The sequence below is a fragment of the Bactrocera dorsalis genome, chromosome 1 (assembly GCF_023373825.1).
Source record: "Bactrocera dorsalis isolate Fly_Bdor chromosome 1, ASM2337382v1, whole genome shotgun sequence".
In the NCBI taxonomy this organism is placed as follows: domain Eukaryota; kingdom Metazoa; phylum Arthropoda; class Insecta; order Diptera; family Tephritidae; genus Bactrocera; species Bactrocera dorsalis.
In genome coordinates this window covers 54,319,343-54,337,409 of record NC_064303.1, presented here as the reverse complement: position 1 = coordinate 54,337,409, position 18,067 = coordinate 54,319,343, and the positions used below count along the sequence as shown (strand labels likewise).

Below are 18,067 nucleotides of genomic sequence, written 5' to 3'. Positions count from 1 at the left end.
TTTTATATGTATATTGAAGTTTGTTGAGGTCTATGTTGTAATTATAAATTTCTTCATTTGTTAAAATACTTGGGTGGAAAATACCACTTTTTGCTGAAATAATGTTTTCCTGAATCTGGCTTACTGCGTCTTTGAGAATGTTTATCTTTATTGTTTGTTCATGAAGAATCAATATTTTGTCTGTTCTCTCTTGATACATTAAAGAAGTCTTGCTCTCGTCTTCAATAATTTGTTTTAATTTTGTGAACTTGTGCGAAAAGAAATTATTAATTTTTACTTGGTGGTTGAGAGCTGTAATTGAATTATGTAAATTTTCATCTACTTTCTTAAGGTTATTTTCAATATCTATTCTATCTCCATCATCCATCGTTCCAAATAGAAATTTATGTACAGAACCTATACCGTTAATTAAATCTCTCTTTTTTCTACTAACTTCTTTGCTTGGGATTAATGTTTTGATTTTACCTCTCAAGATTTCAATTTCATTAGATAGGGTGTAGTAATGTAGATGTGAATATGTTTGCGAAATTTTTGTTATATTATTTAGTATGTAAAGAATTTCACGAGGGTCAATGTGAATAACGAGGTCAAATGAGGTAACAATCTGTTTAGTGTTGGTGATAATTTCTGCGTATCCATTGTCGGTATGTATTTGATGTACTTCCAGTTCGGCTGCATTACTAATTATTACAATTGCTATCATCAAGGTTATTTTGAAGATGTATTTGGCCTAAAAACTTTGTATGGACTTTTAATATTTGTCGGGTGAATATTACCTAATGGCAATTTTCTATACATTGGTTCGTATTTGTACCGAACCGCTTTATAATTTTTTACGTAACCTTCTTTTTGAGTGTTATTAAACTCTTCTCTATTTCTATTTAGTTTTCCTATGCATTTTTCTTTAGTCTTCTGAATAGTGCCTTTAATCAAATTTTTATCTGTTTTTTCATTTATAACCTTAAGAGGTGTGGTTTTAATTGTAGAATGATAAGATTTGTTATACCATTATATGCTTTGAAATACTTTTCCGCTTTCGAAAGGCTTGGTTTTTCAATTTCTATGACTCTAGTTCTTTCGGAGAGAGTATTATGAAATCTTTCGATATCTGAATTCCCAGTATATAAGAATAATCTAAACTTTTCTATAATAGTTATATTGTTTCTATCTTCTAGTTGAAATGCCATAGCAAATTTCGCAGATTTGTCTATAAAAGTAAGGAAGTAACATTTTTTATTTATGTATATACCTGCGTGAACTATTTCATTCTTATCTGGTGGTGTTTTCGTTAATTGAAATCTTGGTTTTAAAGGTTTTCTATCATATTTTGCTCTATTGCAAACATCGCAATTATTTATATATTTTTGAATCAAAACTTTCAAATTTTTCCAGTATATTAGTTTTTTCAATTTTTCATAATTTTCATTAATACCTGCATGGCCTCTTTCATTTTTATGATATTGAGCAATTTGTTTATAAACTTATTCTTCATTTTTCAAATCTTTAGCATGGAATTCACATCTAAAAAACTTTACCTGTCTATTAAATATTTGAATAAGCTTTTGCTCAACTATATTGTACTGAGTATCGGTTAAATAAGAAAAAATAGCAACTTTTCCACTATTTATGTGCCTACAACAAAGATCTATGAAATTATGATTTTTTATATCTTCTGCGCTAATAAAAATTTTCTTCGTGTTGCCTAGTTCTTCAGATTCCATAATTTTCTTTTTTGTTAAAATGATTTGTATATTGAAGCGATTTACAATAGTATGTAAAATTGGAAAATGATCATTTAGTTCCTCCTCTTGAGAGTGGATTGTACCATTTGTGCTTATGTTGTCTTCTTCCAATGAATGAATCTCGCCTGTGTTACTATCCATTCTACTTAGAAAATCGGCTACATTATTTTCCTTTCCTTTCACGTAATTTATATTAATATTGTATTCACCTAGTTTAATTAACCATCTTTGCAATCTTGGGTTAATGTCTTTTCCCTTGTTTTTTATTTGGAGCCACTTAAGTAGTTGGTGATCGGTTAAGAGATCAAATGCTCTGCCGTAAATGTATGGTCTATAATATGTCACTGTCCAGACAATAGCAAGTAGTTCTTTTTCTGTAGTGGAATAACTTCTTTCGTGTTTGTTAAGTGTTCGACTAGCATAGCTTATAGGATGACTGTCCTGGGTTAATACTGCGCCAATTGCAAAGTCACTCGCATCAGTTGAAATGCCAAATTTTTTGTTAAAGTCTGGATATTCCAATATTGGTGGGCGTATTAATAGATTTTTAAGTTTTTCAAATGATGATATGTACTGAGGATCGCGAGTGTTTATTTTAATATCCTTTTTTAAATATTTTGTTAAACCATGAGCTACTTTAGCGTTTTTTTCGATTTTGCTTAAATTTGGTTGTAAAGTGTGACCTAGAAATTCAGTTCTTTTCGCGAAAAATTTGCATTTATCTACCTGAATCTTTAAATTATGTTTTCTTAATGCTGAAAATGTTTTGTTGATATTTTGGGTATGTTCTTCAATACTTGAACTAAAAATTAAGATGTCGTCTAAATAAACTACACATATCTGTTGATATATTCCCTAAGAACTGAATTCATTAAACGTTGGAAAGTTGCTGGTGCATTCTTTAGTCCGAAAGGCATTGTTATAAATTCAAAGTGTCCTTGGGGTGTAGAGAAAGCTGTTTTTGGTCTATCTTCTTCTTTTACTAATACTTGATGAAAGCCTTTTGCTAATGTTGCTAATGTTGTAAAATACTGAGCTCTTCAAAGTTTGCTAAGTATTGTTTCTATGTGGGGTATTGGAAATTGTCATCTATAGTGATTTCGTTTAGCTTCCTAAAAAAAAAAACTATTTGCAAAATCTCATCGGTTCTTTATTTGAAACGTTAGATTGGTTCATGACATTTACTTTTGAAGATAATTTCATTTAAATGTTGACCGCGGCTGCGTCTTAGGTGGTCCATTCGGAAAGTCCAATTTTGGGCAACTTTTTCGAGCATTTCGGCCGGAATAGCCCGAATTTCTTCGGAAATGTTGTCTTCCAAAGCTGGAATAGTTGCTGGCTTATTTCTGTAGACTTTAGACTTGACGTAGCCCCACAAAAAATAGTCTAAAGGCGTTAAATCGCATGATCTTGGTGGCCAACTTACGGGTCCATTTCTTGAGATGAATTGTTGTCCGAAGTTTTCCCTCAAAATGGCCATAGAATCGCGAGCTGTGTGGCATGTAGCGCCATCTTGTTGAAACCACATGTCAACCAAGTTCAGTTCTTCCATTTTTGGCAACAAAAAGTTTGTTAGCATCGAACGATAGCGATCGCCATTCACCGTAACGTTGCGTCCAACAGCATCTTTGAAAAAATACGGTCCAATGATTCCACCAGCGTACAAACCACACCAAACAGTGCATTTTTCGGGATGCATGGGCAGTTCTTGAACGGCTTCTGGTTGCTCTTCACCCCAAATGCGGCAATTTTGCTTATTTACGTAGCCATTCAACCAGAAATGAGCCTCATCGCTGAACAAAATTTGTCGATAATAACACATTTCGAACCGAACACTGATTTTGGTAATAAAATTCAATGATTTGCAAGCGTTGCTCGTTAGTAAGTCTATTCATGATGAAATGTCAAAGCATACTGACCATCTTTCTCTTTGACACCATGTCTGAAATCCCACGTGATCTGTCAAATACTAATGCATGAAAATCCTAACCTCAAAAAAATCACCCGTTATATGGGTATTGGAAATTGTCATCTATAGTGATTTCGTTTAGCTTCCTGTAGTCAATAACTATTTTCCATTTTTTCTTCATTGAATTGTCTTGCTTTTTCGGTACAATCCAAAGAGGCGAGTTATACGAGGAACTACTTTCTTTAATTATACCTTGCCGTAACATCTCGTTCATCTGATACATCCGGCCTATACAAATTCTAATGAAATAATGTTTTGCCGCAAGATTGGTAGTCCTGTCAAATGCCTTTTAATTCCTTTCTAATAAACAGAAACAACTGGCGGATGTTTACAACTAATAAAAAACATTGGCATCGCATGTTGATCGTATTTGCCTTTTTGTTCTTTCTATTGACATATTTTAAAATTGTGTGTATTTTTCTCTGATTTCAACGTGATTAACATTCTGCAAGTGAGTATTGTTGTTGTTTCGTATGTGATGCCATGCGGTTCGATTGTCGCTTGAAAATGCGCGGTGTGTGTAAAAAAAAAGTGTTTCAACATTGTGTGTTTTTTCCAGATTTAGTTCCATCGATTTGCTACATTTATTCGAACCGATTTTGTGTGCAACACACACAAAGCAAGTGAGTATTGTTATTGTTTCGTTAGTGCTTCCATGCGGTTTGCAAATACACTGTTGGTGGGTCTTATTGCATATGCGTGTGTAGTTTAAGATGTAGTTTTAGGTTAATTTTTACATTTTTATTTATGTACTTCAAATATGCATACTCTAGAAAATGCCTCGACTGCGCCAACGTAATACGGTTGGCAGGCATACGAGTGATTCACGTCGAATGTCAATATTAAGAAGAAATCACAGCGAAGAGCAACGCGCTCAAGTGAATGCCCGAGGCAGAGCGGTGTACAGAGAGCGGCGTGCACAGATTAGAGCTGAATTCGCCGACAATCAACGGCCAAATTACCGTCAAGGCCGAGTTCCTGTCCGCCTTCGCGATCAAATGGAACATGTTGGCTTTCACTACGATCCTGACTGCGACTACAGCCTGCATGGTGCCATCGGAGCAATGGATATTATTTGTACGCTTTGCAATGCAGCGAAATTTTGAGGAGAAACAGCTGGCATGTGCTGCTCCAGTTGCAAAGTGAAACTGCCTGCATTGGAACCGCCACCAGAACCATTACATTCCTTGCTCACTGGAGAATCGCCGACGTCTAAGCATTTCTTGCAGAACATACAAGCGTACAATTCATGCTTTCAAATGACTTCTTTTGGTGCCACAAAGATCATTAGAGATCCATTTATGCCGACGTTCAAGGTGATTACTTTGCATGGAATTTCCAGTGAAACATTTGACATTTTTATTCTGCAGATTCAGGGACAAATATACCATCGAGCAGGCTTGCTCATACCATTTGTCGATGCCGACTATCAATTTTTGCAAATATATTTCATCGGTAATGAAACTGACCAACTAAATCAACAATGTAAAATTGCGACCGGCACAAGGCGAGAAATCGTACTAAATTTGCAAAGATTTCTCAAATGAGCACAATGAATTGATTCGATTGTTCAAAATCGCATTGGACCGCATGCCGTCTGATAACCATCGAATCGTCATCAGAGCAGACAAAATGCCGATGGGGCAGCATGCCAGACGATTCAACCCACCAACAATCGATGAGGTGGCAATCGTCATTGTTGGCGAACAGTTTGAATCGCGAGATATTGTACTGCACCGTAGAAACGAACAACTTCAGCGTGTTTCCGAGCTACACCGTAGTTATGATGCATTACAATATCCGATATTATTGTGGAGAGGTGATGACGACTATCACATCAATATGCGATTGATGAATCCAACTACTGGTAAAAAAAGTACAATTTCTGAGAAGAAATGCTACTTACGATTCAATATTTTGTGTATTGTTCATTTATAGGCCAAGAAACACCGAAAAAACTCAGTGCGATGAACTTCTATTCGTACAGAATAATGATTCGTCCGCAAGAAGATAACTACATCCTGAAATGTCGCAAGCTTTTCCATCGGTATTTGGTTGACATGTATGCGAAGATCGAGACCGAACATGTCAACTTTATTCGATTCAACCAAGCGAAATTGCGTTCTGAAGAGTACATCCATTTGAGAGACGCCGTAATGAATGATGCAAATGTGAATAGCATTGGACGTCTGACAATATTGCCAGCCACATACATCGGCAGTCCGCGCCATATGCACGAGTATGCGCAAGATGCGATGTCGTATGTGCGCCATTACGGCAGACCGGATCTGTTCATAACGTTCACGTGCAATCCCAAGTGGAATGACATCAAATGCCATTTGTTCCCCGGTCAATCAACAACTGATCGTCACGACTTGACAGCACGTGTATTCAGGGAAAAGCAAAAAGCAATGATGGATTTAATTGTGAAACTTTGTGTTTTTGGAGAAGTTCGATGCTGGATGTACTCGATCGAATGGCAGAAAAGAGGATTACCGCATGCACACATCTTGATTTGGTTAGTTCGCAAAATACGACCAGATCAGATTGACAAAGTCATCTCAGCGGAAATTCCAGATGAAGCAATCGACCCACAATTGTTCGACGTTGTAACAAAAAACATGATCCACGGCCCTTGAGGCGCTATTAATCCAACGTCACCATGCATGATTGACAATAAGTGTTCAAAGCGCTATCCTAGAGCTTTAGTTGATGATACAATCACTGGAAATGACGGATATCAATTATATCGGCGTCGATCCGCTGAAGATGGTGGTAATTCAACGGTCATAAAAGTTCGGGATCAAGACGTTGATATTGATAATCGTTGGGTCGTGCCGTATTCACCATAGTTGTCAAAAATTTTCGAAGCGCACATCAATGTAGAATATTGCAACTCTGTCAAATCGATTAAATACATCTGCAAATACGTAAATAAGGGCAGTGATATGGCAGTTTTCGGAGTGGCTGATTATCAGACAATCGATGAAATTCAGCAATACCAAATGGGCCGTTATATAAGCAGCAACGAAGCGGTATGGCGCATTTTATCGTTTCCAATACACGACTGGCATCCCGTTGTTCTTCATTTGGCAGTTCATCTCGAAAATGGTCAACGCGTTTATTTCACTGCAGACAATATACAACAGAGCGCAGCACGACCACCGCGGACAACACTTACTACCTTTTTCGAGTTGTGTGAAACCGATGAATTTGCAAGAACATTGCTATATTCCGAAATACCACAATATTTCACTTGGAATCCATCATCGAAAACATTTCAACGACGAAAGCAAGGGGAGCGTGTTGACGGTTATCCAAATGTCCGTAAAACCGATGCATAGGACGCATTTACACCATCCATCCGAACAACGCCGAATGTTTCTATTTGCGTCTGCTATTAGTCAACGTGCGCGGACCAAGATCATTTGATGATTTAAAAACTGTTGACGGTCAGTTGTGTGTGACGTATCGTCAAGCATGTCAGCGATTGCATTTGTTAGAAGATGATATGCATTGGGACACCGCACTTCATGACGCATCACTCACATCTCATCCAAAACTAATACGCGTATTATTCGCAATAATAATATCTACATGCCTTCCGTCAAATCCGCAAGAACTGTGGAATAAGTACAAAGGCTGCATGACCGAGGACTTATTAGTTTTGGCGCGTAATCGAGCATCGGACGCAGACTTGCTATATACATTACAAATGTATAATGTTGCTTTGATATTGGTTGAAGATCTGTGCCTTACAATTGCGAATAAGGCATTAGCGCAACTTGGCATAACTGTGCCCAATCGTTCAGTGATTGATATGCTTGACCATGAGCTTCAACGTGAACAACAATACGATTGCAATGAATGCGTGCTTTCATACAAGCTAACATTACCAAATTAAATATTCAGCAGAAAAATGCTTATGATAAGATTATACAAGCGGTTGACAATAACGCCGGTGGATTCTTCTTTCTGGATGCGCCCGGTGGTACAGGGAAAACGTTTCTGATCTCTTTGATTCTTGCTACTATACGGTCACAGCAGAAAATTGCGCTGGCAATTGCTTCGTCAGGCATCGCTGATACTCTACTTGATGGCGGCCGAACAGCACATTCTGCGTTGAAATTACCGTTGAACATCCAAGTCGTTGAAACACCAACGTGCAACATATCGAGGAATTCAGCAATGGCAAAAGTTTTGCAAGGAGCTGGAATAGTTCTATGGGACGAGTGCCCAATGGTTAACAAAAAGTCATTAGAAGCATTCAATAGAACAATGCAAGATTTACGCCAAAAGCAACAACTTTTTGGCGGAGCATTAGTCTTATTATCCGGCGATTTTCGGCAAACTTTGCCAGTCATTCCTCGATCAACTCCTGCCGACGAAATAAACGCATGTTTAAAATCGTCAGTTTTGTGGAGACACGTTCAAAGGCTGACTCTTACCATCAATATGCGAGTCCAATTGCAAAATGATCGATCCGCAGCGGCGTTTTCGAAGCAGTTGTTGGACATTGGCGAAGGCAAAATACCAATCGATGATACCGGTTTGATCACATTGCTGAACAACTTTTGTACACTTTTACAATCGAAGGAAGAATTGATTGAAAGTGTATTTCCGAATATTGTTGAATACTATCAACGCAACGATTATTTAAGTGAACGCGCAATATTGGCACCAAAAAATGTACACGTCAACGAAATCAATTTTGCCATTCAAGAAAAACTGCCAGGAGAAGCTACAACATATATATCGATTGATAGCGTTTTGAATCAAGATGAAGTAGTCAATTATCCAACTGAGTTCTTGAATTCTTTGGATCCCCCCGGTCTGCCACCGCATCGTTTGGTCCTGAAAGTCGGTTCACCCATTATACTTCTACGAAATCTTAATCCACCGACTTTGTGTAATGCACAAGGCTTTCAGTCAAAAAATTGTGGCCAAATTTGATTGAAGCAACAATACTAAATGGCAAGGCAGCAGGTGATGTCGTACTCTTACCACGCATTCCCATGATTCCAACGGACATGCCGTTTGAATTTAAGCGCTTGCAGTTCCCAGTACGTCTTGCCTTTGCGATGACCATCAACAAATCGCAAGGGCAAACGTTTCAAGTGTGCGGCGTCAATTTGAAAGAACCGTGCTTCTCCCACGGCCAATTGTTCGTCGCATGCTCGAGAGTGGGAACACCAAGGTGCTTATTCATTTACGCGCCAGGTGGAAAACCAAAAATGTTGTATACCAATATGTTTTATAAATAAGTAACAGTTTTACAACAATAAATAAAACACAGAGTAAAAACCCTTAAGAGTTTTAATCGATTTAGGTGTAGCGAGGCACACAGGGTAACAGCTAGTTTTTTTATAAGTTGGTCTACTTGTTTTTGTAACAATTTCATGCTGAATTTCATGAGCATGAGAAAAGTTTTTACCTTCTTGGAAAAATAAATCGCTATTTGCTTTTAGAATGTATTCTAATTTTTGCTTTTCTTCTTCATTCATGTCACTATTTGATAAAATATCTAACAAATTCTCTATACATTCTGTAAGTATATTAATATCTTCGTAATTGTAAGGGCATGAGTTTATAAATTTTATTTTGTTGCCGTTTATTTCTACATACTCCTTTTCTAAATTAATTATTGCTTTAGTAGGTTTTAAAATATTCTGTCCTATTATAGCATCAAAGTTATTATTTTTTATGTTGGTTAGTTTCCAATGTATATAACTTTTTTCATTGAATTCGTTTGGGGTTGGGGTGACTAACTCTTTATTTAGGGAAAAATTTTCCTTAATGGTGCTAAAGTGTATTGGTTTATCAAGCTCAATGCATTCATAATCTTTTAACACATTATATTTCAGCTAAAATGCTCAGAATTATTTTTTCTACTTTGTCCAAAGTTAAATTGTTGATAATTGTCATTTTGGTTAGAATTGTTACGAAATTCTCTCTGCTGATTTTGTCCAAAATGAAAATTATTGGAATTTTGCATATACTGTTTATTATTGAAATTGCCAAAATTGTGAGCCAAAGAATTTCTATTTGAAAAATTTCTATAATTATTTCTTTGATAATTGTTTTGTCTTCTATCAAATTGTATTAGCAAACCTGTCTCTTGAAGAACGCTAAAAGCCTCTCTAATGGTGCTTATATTTCTACTAATCACTACACTCCTTAAATTGGGGTGTATCCCATTTAAAAATGTTTTTAGAATTAAACTTTCGTTGGAGAAAATTCTATAGGCTTTACCCTATCGAATTCATGTTTTAAATTTAGTTTATCTAAAATATCTTTTAAATTTTGAAAATATTGACTTACGTTGTAGTTTCGTAGTACAATCGCCTGATTGTAAAGGGTGGTACGACTCCTTTACTCAAAAATTCTTTATGAATTCTTCTCTCATTTGCTGTCATGTTGGTGTAGGTCCCAAAGGCCGGATGACACTTGCTGCTTCTCCATTAGCTTTTATTTTGACGTGTCGCTGCGTTGTAAATTCCAACATTGATGGGTTGGGGTTGAATAAAGGAAGGATAATGTCAACTTCCCTGATGAACGATGATAAATCTCTGCCGTCAAAGTCCACGATTCTTAAAGCTTCCTTCAAAATTTGCGATCCTGTCATCTGAAGTGCTGATGTATCCTCTTTTAATACAACTGAGTCGCTCTCCGACATTCCAGATAACTTGTGTAGAAACTTAAGTTTCTTAAACTTGGCTATGTGTGCCGACCGACTTATATATTTATATATATATAAGAGATCTTTAAAATGGGAGCTAATCTTAGGATTTGCTTCCCGTTGCTAAGGCTTACGAAACTTAAAAAACTTCAGTTTTTAGTATCGCTCAACTTTGCAGTTTGTTTTTACCGACTGCGCCAGTTTTAGTTGTTCGAGCGGATGAATAAAAATGCCGACGATGTTGCTTCTGTGACATTATACTTTATTCTCATTCTTTTTCAAATTATGTTCTGCTTATATAACTACTAAAGTGATTACAATTTTCTTAATCTATTTCTTTGTTTTTTTTTCATTTTCTTATGAAATACAATATTTGTTAAATGTAATCTTATTTTCTATTGAATGCAAACAAACATGATTGTGTGGTTTACCCGATAATGTCTGGGTTATCATTACAGTCAAACATAAGGACCAAAACATGTTTGTATGCATTTGCATTATGTTCTTTATTTCTACTCGTTATCTTAATTTTTGTAATGTTTACTTGTTTTTCTTTAATTTTTTATTTTGTCCAATTTACAATATTTTCTTGTGTGGTGTCTGGTTGGGATGATAGTGTACACATAACTTACGCAGCGGTAAAAACACGCCACGCAAACACCACGGAGACGGAGAAATCAGACAAGCAGACAAAACAACTACAAGCATGCATACGCAGCGGGGAGTTATCAGTCAGTCAGCACGGGACTGTTACAGCGTACGCACGTTCAGAATCAGATTACGCAGTGAGTTTATCCTCTGGCTACCCTGACTTGTGAACACCGTCTGTTAAGGGCGCCAACCTTTAATATCGCGGTCGCTAACGCAGACTTCCGTGATCCGGTATCTTTACGCGGCAAAAGTGGTTAATCAGGACATGACCAGCGTAGCAGAGGAGCGTCGACGTGTATACCAGGACAGCGTCATTGAAGCCTACATGAACGTCGGCAGAAATAGCCGAGAGTAGTCGTCGTAGCACGCGAGTGTCAAAGTGTACATCAGGACAGCGTCATTGAAGCCTACACGAGCGCCGGTAAAAGTAGCCGAGCGAAGTCGTCGTAGTACGCGAGTGTCAACGTATACGTCAAGTTATCGTCATCGAAGCATACAGGGGCGCCGGCAAAAAGAGCCGGTCGTAGTCGTCGTAGCAGAGGAGCGTCAACGTGTACGCCAGGATACGGCTGACTTCGTAAATGCATATTGCAAAGCATTAACCACGAATTAATGCGCAACTAATGCAAAACCTAAATGTATGACATTACTGTTTTACAAACCTATGCAATAAATATTACAGGTGTTTATGAACGCAGCTATGCAAAGCATCATTTTGAGAACTGTCAAAGTTTTAATAATGAGCGCAATCTTAAAAAATTTGTTAATAAACGCAATAGAATTGGCTGAACCAACATCTAGCAATATTAGTAGCACTAAAAAAATGCTGTAAAGAAAAAAAGGTGCGTGTGTTATGCATTCAACATATTAATTATAGGAGAAACATCGTAAAGACAAAAACTTTTGCCAATCTATTTTGATGATGGAGGATGATGTCTTCTAATCCCATTTTCGAATGAGGCGGGATACTTTTAAGGTATGTAACTATTTAAGGTAATTTATTTACAATGAATTGCAATTATTTAGGTTTTTCAGAAATTGGCCACCATGATCAAGCCCTTTTGGAAATTGCGCACCAAAGGTCGCGTAAGCATTCCACTCTATAAGGCCTTATATAGTTATAACTATTTGGAAAGTCAGCAACAACACATCATTCCGTGATATCAGCGATCGATTTGGGGTGGCTATTGGTACTGCATATAAAGTGTTCATATTGATAATTAATCTTAATTGTCGATTGAAAAGCAAGGTAATTAAGTTTCCAAATACGCCTGACGAACAAAGGAAAACAAGCGAGCAATTTTTAGCAAGTCGCCGCAATCCGTTCCCATTTGTTCTGGGTTGCATTGATGGTACCCACGTCCAGATATCCCAACCTCTTAGAGATGCAGTCAGTTTCTATAATCGTAAAGGAACCTACTCCATCATTATACAAGCAATTACATTAACTGCTTAATTTTTGAATATAAATATAATAAAGTTATAATCAATATAAAGGGTGATTTTTTAAGAGCTTGATAACTTTTTTTTAAAAAAAAACGCATAAAATTTGCAAAATCTCATCGGTTCTTTATTTGAAACGTTAGATTGGTTCATGACATTTACTTTTTGAAGATAATTTCATTTAAATGTTGACCGCGGCTGCGTCTTAGGTGGTCCATTCGGAAAGTCCAATTTTGGGCAACTTTTTCGAGCATTTCGGCCGGAATAGCCCGAATTTCTTCGGAAATGTTGTCTTCCAAAGCTGGAATAGTTGCTGGCTTATTTCTGTAGACTTTAGACTTGACGTAGCCCCACAAAAAATAGTCTAAAGGCGTTAAATCGCATGATCTTGGTGGCCAACTTACGGGTCCATTTCTTGAGATGAATTGTTGTCCGAAGTTTTCCCTCAAAATGGCCATAGAATCGCGAGCTGTGTGGCATGTAGCGCCATCTTGTTGAAACCACATGTCAACCAAGTTCAGTTCTTCCATTTTTGGCAACAAAAAGTTTGTTAGCATCGAACGATAGCGATCGCCATTCACCGTAACGTTGCGTCCAACAGCATCTTTGAAAAAATACGGTCCAATGATTCCACCAGCGTACAAACCACACCAAACAGTGCATTTTTCGGGATGCATGGGCAGTTCTTGAACGGCTTCTGGTTGCTCTTCACCCCAAATGCGGCAATTTTGCTTATTTACGTAGCCATTCAACCAGAAATGAGCCTCATCGCTGAACAAAATTTGTCGATAAAAAAGCGCGAAACACATTTCGAACCGAACACTGATTTTGGTAATAAAATTCAATGATTTGCAAGCGTTGCTCGTTAGTAAGTCTATTCATGATGAAATGTCAAAGCATACTGAGCATCTTTCTCTTTGACACCATGTCTGAAATCCCACGTGATCTGTCAAATACTAATGCATGAAAATCCTAACCTCAAAAAAATCACCCGTTATTACAGGCTATTGCAGACAGTGAAATGAAATTTACTGATGTATTCATAGGTTGCCCTGGCAGATGCCATGATGCAGCAGTATGGCAAAACAGCCCCTTTAAAAGATCAATAGCAAATCGAGTTATTGTAATACCTCGCAACTATCATCTGCTTGGAGATGGTGCGTATCCACTCGAGATGAATTTAATGGTGCCCTATCGAAACAATTTACAATTTAACCACACAACAATCAAAGTTTAATGCAGTTTTGAGTTCAACTAGCGTTTTCGTTGAGCAAGCTTTCGGTATTTTAAAAAAGAAGTTCAGAATTTTAAAATTTATTGAAGTGCAGCGCCCGCACCTTCCGAAAATTATTGCAATGGCATGCATTATACTTCATAACATAATTATTATGAATGAAGGAACAGACAGCGAAATCGATGAAGACCTACAGGATGATAACGAAAATAATAATACACAAGAAGCTATACATCAATCAGGACAGAGAAGAGAAGCTGAATTTAAAAGAGATGCTCTTGCCACACTTTTTTCTGCGTAAATTAATAAAACAAATGCCTTAGTAATATTCACGCCTAAACTCTTTAAAACTGAATACCAAAAAGATTTCTAGAAATTCTAGTTGAATTTTTCTGCTCTTTCTAAACCGTTTTAAGTTTGAATATTAAATAAACAAAAGAAAAACAGTCAATGCTTTTTAAAATCTCGCATACATTTTTTTCTAATAGTGTAACAAAAATAATAAAAAACTAAAATAAGTTTTATGCTATAAATTCAATACTTATAATACTCATACATTTAAATTATTCAGAACACCCTTGTTGATACCCTAGATAAACATTTCACTTTTCTGCCATTCTTTCGAATAAGAGGCGAATCTGCTTTAGCTCTTCCAGCTTCTCCCTTTCTATAGATACTTTATCTTCTTCCGTTTTTAAAAGTTTTTGAATTGTCGCTTCATCTCTTTCGGATTCTTTTGTTAAAAAATCAATCACATCATTTTTCTTTCGCTTTATACCAATGGTCGGTGTTAAATTTCTGGATGGCGTCTCAGTAACCGAAGAGGTGGCGCTTTCACCTGTAAGCGTATTCAGTAAGTTTTCAATTGAAGATTCCGTCATGTCTTCTGGCAGTTGAACGCAACTCCGACTGCCAAAAACCTCATCCAACGCCTCAAAATACTCCCAGTTTGTGGCACTTTCTCCTGGGGTATGATTTCGTTTTTTGATTCGTTTATACGTAATCATTATACAGTGCAATCGCGATTGAGGGAACTAATTTGTGCAAGGCCTGTTCCCTCAATCAAGATTGTTGTTTCAACTCAGATTAAGATTTTATACACTTTCTTTTATTATTTTTTCAAAAAAGTTAAATAGATTTTATTCTTGAGATCATCTTTGTACATTCACAAAATAAGAAAGCAAAACTTTATTCTGCTGAAAAAAAATTAACAATTTTTGTTTGCTTTTTTTTCGCTTTAAGGCATTGCTTCACAGCCTCCTCCTTAAAATTTTTAAGAACCATTATATTAGGAAGAGAACTAGTGTATTCTTCGGCCCACTCTATAGCCTTGTCAAATACTGAAACGGCTTCTGAAGCGGTTATATTGCATTTTTCATTTGGTTCTTCGTCTTCTTCTGAACTTAAAACAGCAACGTCATCCACTATATTCAAGTCTTCAATAGGGTCATCCGTTGAAACCCAAGCAACCAAATCTGCTGTATTAAACGTAACCTGTGGAAAATATTTCTTTATTAAATGTAGTACTTTCACATATAAAAATTGAGGGCTTACTTCTGGAACTATGCTCTCCAGCAAATTATTTATTTCCGCATACTCTGTTGATTGTTGCTGAATTGTATTTGAACGTAAGACACTCAAGGGGATGTCGTCATCTTCGCTACAGTTTGCTCCTTCTTCATTAAAAACATCATCTTTTAAAAGCGGATGCCAGCATTTTTCCACGACGACAGGGCTTAATTGTTCCCATGCATGTGCCAACATACAAACAGCGTCTTTTAAATTTAAATTCTTTAAATATTCATCTGTGTTCGCTTTTCCAAACGCTGATCTCAATAAATTTGTCTTGTAATGTAACTTTGTCAATCTAATTACATTTTGGTCCATCAGTTGGATCAATGGCGTGACGTTTGGTGGCATGAAGATAGTAAAAATTGATCCACAATCTGACTTTAAGTCTTCTACTCCAGGGTGACAAGGAGCATTGTCTAAAATCAAAACTGCTTTTAATGGCAGCCCTTGTATTTGCAAGAAACGTGTAACCTGCAAAATGTTAAAAAAAATTTCAAGTGTTACAAAATCCACAAAAAGTTAGAACCATAATGCATGATGAAATCATTCTTTGAAAATTGATGCAGTCATCCAAGCGTTTTTAGAGTTTTTATACTCGACCGGTAGCTCAAAATTTTTAAATGATCGCGGTTTTTTTGCCTTGCCAATTACCAACGGTTTTAACTTGTGCACTCCACTTGCGTTTGTGCATGCCAAAAATGTCACTCGAGCTTTTTCAATTTTTCTGCCAGGAGCAGTTTTTTCAGAAGAACTTACGTAAGTTTTATCGGGTAAGGTTTTCCAGAACAAGCCAGATTCATCCGCATTGTAAATTTGGTCGGTTGGTTTTAAGTCTATTTTTGAACTCTGGGACTCCATCGGGATTTGATGATAATTTTTCACCACAGACTTTTAACAGACGAATTCCAAATCTTTTTTTAAATCCATTGAGCCAACCGCAACTTGCATTGAATCTGTTGCTTGATCCGTACATTTCTTCGAACAATTGCTTCGCCTTTACTCTAATAGAGGAACCGCCTACTGGCACATGCTTATTTCTTTGTTTAATAAACCAATCATACAGCTTTTTTTCCATTCGTGGATATTCTCCAGCCTTAAAGGACTTTCTTTTGCGGTGCATTTTGGATGCTGCTTTCAAAATCTTTGACTTATTGTTTTTTATTCGGGTTATTGTGGACTTAGCGACTTTATATTCTTTTGCTAATTGCGAACATCCCGCCCCTTTTGAAATTTTCTCCAAAATTTCGGTTTTTGTGTTAAAAGTTAAAAACAACTTCGTTTTCTTTGCCATTTTGGAAGCGCACGTGTCAAAAATTTCAAACCAACTGATTTGGTTTACGCATTTAAACACAAACATTACACGACCGCATGCTTTTATTGCATAGAAAAAAGCAAAAAAAAAACGGTACAAAACATATGCATTGTTATTTATTTTTTGTTTTTGTTTAGTTGTTTTTGGTCCAGTTCCCTCAACTGAGTACTAATGAAACTGAAAAGTTCCCTCTACAGAGTAGTCAATGAAAAAAATTACGTGTTCCCTCTACCGAGGTGTTCCCTCAATCGCGATTGCACTGTATTCATAAAACAGCGGATTATTTCATCTTTAGTAAAAGGAAACGTTGCCTCTACGTCTTTGATTTCTTTGAGAACCTGCTCCCAAATGGAATTTTTCTTTCTTTTATTTGATATGAAATCTCCTTCATGCCGCAACCTAGTTGTAATGAGGAGCATTTTCCGCTCGTGTGTCCATTTTCTTTCTCTAAAATTAGAAAATTTTGTAGAAAATTCTGGGTTTTTATTTAATTTTACTTACTTTGGTGATAATGCCGCCATTTCCAACATAAATGCAGGAATAAAATTTGTCATGCGTAAAATTGACAACTAATGCGCATGAAAAAGAGTTACCATTAGCAAATGAACACACTGCATTGTCAGAATATAAAGTAGTGTTGTAAATGAACATTATGCTTTCTCAATATGCTTTGCAATATGCATTTACGAAGTCAGCCTACCTTTACTGAAGCCTACACGAGCGCCGGGAGAAATAGTCGAGCGTAGTCGTCGCAACACGAAGCCTACGCGAGCGCCGGCAGAAGTAGCCGAGCGTGATCGTCGTGGTACAAAGCAGACAGTCGTCTAGCACCCAGGAGCGCAGCAGAGCAGGAAACGGTATTGCCCTAACGGACCACACTGAACCGTTACCCTGACAGCACTTTTCTCGGGCGACGGCATTACAACGCGGGAGACAACTTAGTAACTTTAATTTAAAATTATAATATAAAATAAAATATAGTACGATTCGCAGAAGAGCCCCAATGTTTACGAATTTATTGTAACGAACCCTGGACACGTCGAGTATACCTCAGCAACTTATACTTGTAAGAAGCAGGGGCAGCAAAAAGCTTCGTTACAAGCTGTCTCTAGAGACCAGGGGCAAAACGTTCTGGTCTTTTCAATGCATAATCAACTGTATGCAGCAGCAAATACCCAAACTTAGTGTCACGTAAAAAACCTGTCGAAAAGGAAATAAACATTTTGTAGCGCAAAGGATTCACTAAACGGCATATTAAGGGAAGCTGTCAAGAACATATGTACAGAAATAGTTACCATATGGCGATTTTTGCTAAAATTTCGTGCTCCCGAAACGAAATTGGAAGCGATAAGAGTTTAATGCATCAGCCCACGGAGCTGGTCGCATCAAGCGATTCTACAATGCGTAGATTAACATTTCAGAGCAAGCAGCGGGCTATGGGGAACTGCTTGCAAAATCTGTATTT

The 18,067-nt window shown here is 37.0% G+C and overlaps 1 protein-coding gene across 12 annotated transcripts in view; it reads right to left on the bottom strand.

Moving 5' to 3' along the window:
* Positions 1-18,067, bottom strand: part of LOC105233578 (FERM domain-containing protein 5) — a 753,696-nt gene that overhangs the window by 316,827 nt on the left and 418,802 nt on the right. The window contains exons 7-8 of one of the 12 annotated variants that reach the window (XR_007423742.1): positions 15,273-15,761; positions 8,830-15,212 (exon numbers count right to left, since the gene is read on the bottom strand). The exons of the other annotated variants lie outside the window; for them this stretch is intronic. The gene's annotated coding sequence lies outside the window, so the exon portion shown is untranslated. Of the gene's footprint in view, positions 1-8,829; positions 15,213-15,272; positions 15,762-18,067 lie in introns of those variants that run through there. 12 annotated transcript variants of the gene reach the window in all.